The following is a 3,304-nucleotide window of genomic DNA, read 5'->3' on the forward strand; positions in this document are numbered from 1 at the left end:
CTAAGTTCTATCTTGTTTCGTTTATATGACTCAGCATCATGTCTTTGCATCTCCTGGGCTGAAACATCGCCATCTTATCCAAAGGGGTCATAGTCCGAAGGCATCATCCTCACATCCTGAAGACACCATGACATGGCCCGAGGATCTATCAATATTGCACATCATTATTCAAAGGAATCATAGTTTAGAGACAGCATTCTCATGGCCCGAGAACATCATTTCATGGCCTGTGAATCCTTAGCAAATGTTTCATGGCCCGGGACATCATGGTCTAAGGACATCATCCTCATTGTCCAAAGACAACCTTCATGGTCCAAAGGGAATTTGCATCATGTTTACATTCTCGCAATAATCTTTATATTTGCATGCATCGTGTTTTAAGTTCTGGAGGTAATCCAGGAAGTAACCAGAGCAATCATTGCTCTGGTTTCCATTTACAACGTCCACATTCCGAAACTATTTCAAAACATAACCGACAATCATCAGTTCCCGCTTCTTACTCTATAATCGTTAAAATATCTGCTCATTGATACAGCCATAACGTCTCAAATTCATTCATGACTTCGCATAAATTCACCCGATATTGTCCTACCCAAAAGACCCCTTTCCAAAACATACGGCCATTCCTATAACAACTCTGTCAGTTTCGTTCATCATTGAATCCAGAACTACAAGTGGCCTGGTTCCTGTAAAACCAAAAATATGTAGGCAACTCAGAAACCGGAGTTCGGCCTCTAGTTTTAAAATCATCCCATTCGGTCAAAATCGATCATTATTTCTTTACTCGATAATTCTTTTATCATTCCCGGGTAAAGAGGGGCAGCTAAAGTTTTTGAATATATATATATATATTCAAAATAGCATATTTCCATCATCATCTAGTTTATGAATCTATACAAGCATTTTTCATAATTTTCCATAAATTTTAACGGCTTTAAATTAATTTCTTTCGGCATTTTATTATATAAATATCCAATAATTATCCTTCAAATTACTTTTATGATGATTTAATCATTCAAACTTATCATTTGCACCATAGTGTATGTTTTTAAATATCTTACCGTATTTTTTATAATTACATCTGTATATTTCGGCTAATTGCATATTTTTGCAATAATAGCCTGTGATCGTGTATAATTATATTATTTATGCAGAAAATAATGTTTTATATTTTTATAATATTAAGTCATTATATTTAATCATTTTAGTGCATAAATAATATTTTTTGTTATTTATTAATTATTTTTATAAATTATTTTGTTAAATTTTGTGTATTTAAATAATAGCCCATTTTTAAAAATCAAATTCGGACCTAACATACCAGCCCAATATCCTATACACCATTCTAATAACCTCAGCCCAAACCCGTCTAAAAAAACACGACCCAACCCCCTTTTAAATCGTGGACGTTGATCTCTGAGATCAACGACCCATATCTATTCCCTCATTTTAATTAAAATAACCCGCCCCAAACCCTACCATTCCATCTCAGACGCTGCCTTTGAATCCTTTCCCTCTACTTCTGCGAACCCTAGCCACTGTATCTCTCAACCTCTCCAAATCTGGCCCTAAAATGGAATCAATCGTTGATGATTTGGCAACCTTATTGATTTTCTGCGAACCTTATTGATTTTCTCTCACTACTAGTTATTCATCTGTTGTGTTACCTAGTTGCTTCCCTAAATATGGCAAACAAATATCATCAAAATTGAACAAAAATTGGTTCAAATCCTTGACCTTTCTGCTATTCCATCTATATTCATCCTTTAATCTATTATGGGTACGAATCTCTGTGTATTTTTGTTGATTCTTACTTACCCGAAAACTAGGGTTTTCAAATCTCTTTAGATCGAACAAAAATTGGTTTAATTCTTTTATTTTAAGTATTATTATGTCTATATTCGTCCTATGTTACTATTTTCGTGTATATTCTGGTAATATTTGCTTTCCCTAAAAATTAGGGTTTACCTATTTCTCCCTAAATCCGATTTTTATTGATTCTGCATGTTATTGCTTCCTTATTTATGTTTGATTTTACAGTGTTTCGTTGTTTACTTGTTTAATTTCTACTACTATATAAACCCTTTCTTATTCCCCTTTAAGGAGACTGTAATCGCTATAATCTCACTAAAAAATTTAAGCTTTATTCTGTTATTCCTTCAATATCTCATTCTATGCTTTGGTTCTTGTCCGGCTGAAAGCCAAGGCCACCGAAATTCTAGGTTCTTATTCTTCGTTGATATTCAGAATACTGTGGACTTTTGTTCTTTCTTAGTTTTTTCACTTAACCCATGAGTTACTAGACTTTGTAGTTTCATTCCTATGTATTTGTGATTTGCATATGTTTTCACTCCTAGAGTTTTGCTAAATGTGTTCTTCTGGATTGTTTTTGTGTGAAATTCTGTTTGTTCTACTTTAATTTTTAGCTCTCCTTAACTTTTAATTTCATATTGACAGTTTAAAGCATTCCTAAACCTAATTTGAGTAAATTAGATTCCTTTCAAACTTATCTAGCCTATGTGTTGCAACTTACTGATGTTTAGGACCTTTGCATCTCTTTGTTGTTTAATTTTTCTATCAATCCTGCTACTTGAATATGCTTTACTTACATGATTGGTATCCTTTTTAATAGACTAGTTGATTGTGTTCAAAAGCATGAATGTATACATTAACTATATAGCATAAGTTTGTTTCCTATCCTATTCTGAATTTGTTGTGATGATATCCTGCTTATGTAGCATGTTTGATCCTGTTTCTTATTAGTATGCTTCTATCATGTCTTGACTTCCCAGTAGTTGCAATGATCTGGTCTCATGCTGTCTAAATTCTATTGCCAATTAATATGATTACTTCTTGTAACACTGGCACCTATACTTAGTATAATTTGAATTTTTTCTTTACTATGAGTCTGTGTATATCAATCATGCAAACCTGTTCTGTTAATGTGTGGCTACTTATGCACTAGGTGTTGAACTTGTTCTTTTGAATCTTTGCTAAGTCTGTTCTTAAAACATAAAGCCTGTTTGATTATCTGTTCTATATGCTCAACTTGACTATGTCTGTATCCTTCAGTTTTCTCCCTCAACCTTAGTTTACTCTCTTTCACTTGTTACCTGGGCTCTTTTGAGTTCTCATTCTTAGCCAGCTGAAAGCCAAGGCTACCTAGGTTCCATCATTGACCTCCCTAGTGTGAGCGCTGCTTGGGGTCCAATTGAGACCTTTGTAAACTCTGACATACTAGGACTTGGTCCTTAGTCATTCCCTGAATCTTCTGTATTAACCTCTCTAGTGTGAACACTGCTCG

The sequence above is a fragment of the Nicotiana sylvestris genome, chromosome 2 (assembly GCF_000393655.2).
Source record: "Nicotiana sylvestris chromosome 2, ASM39365v2, whole genome shotgun sequence".
NCBI lineage: Eukaryota > Viridiplantae > Streptophyta > Magnoliopsida > Solanales > Solanaceae > Nicotiana > Nicotiana sylvestris.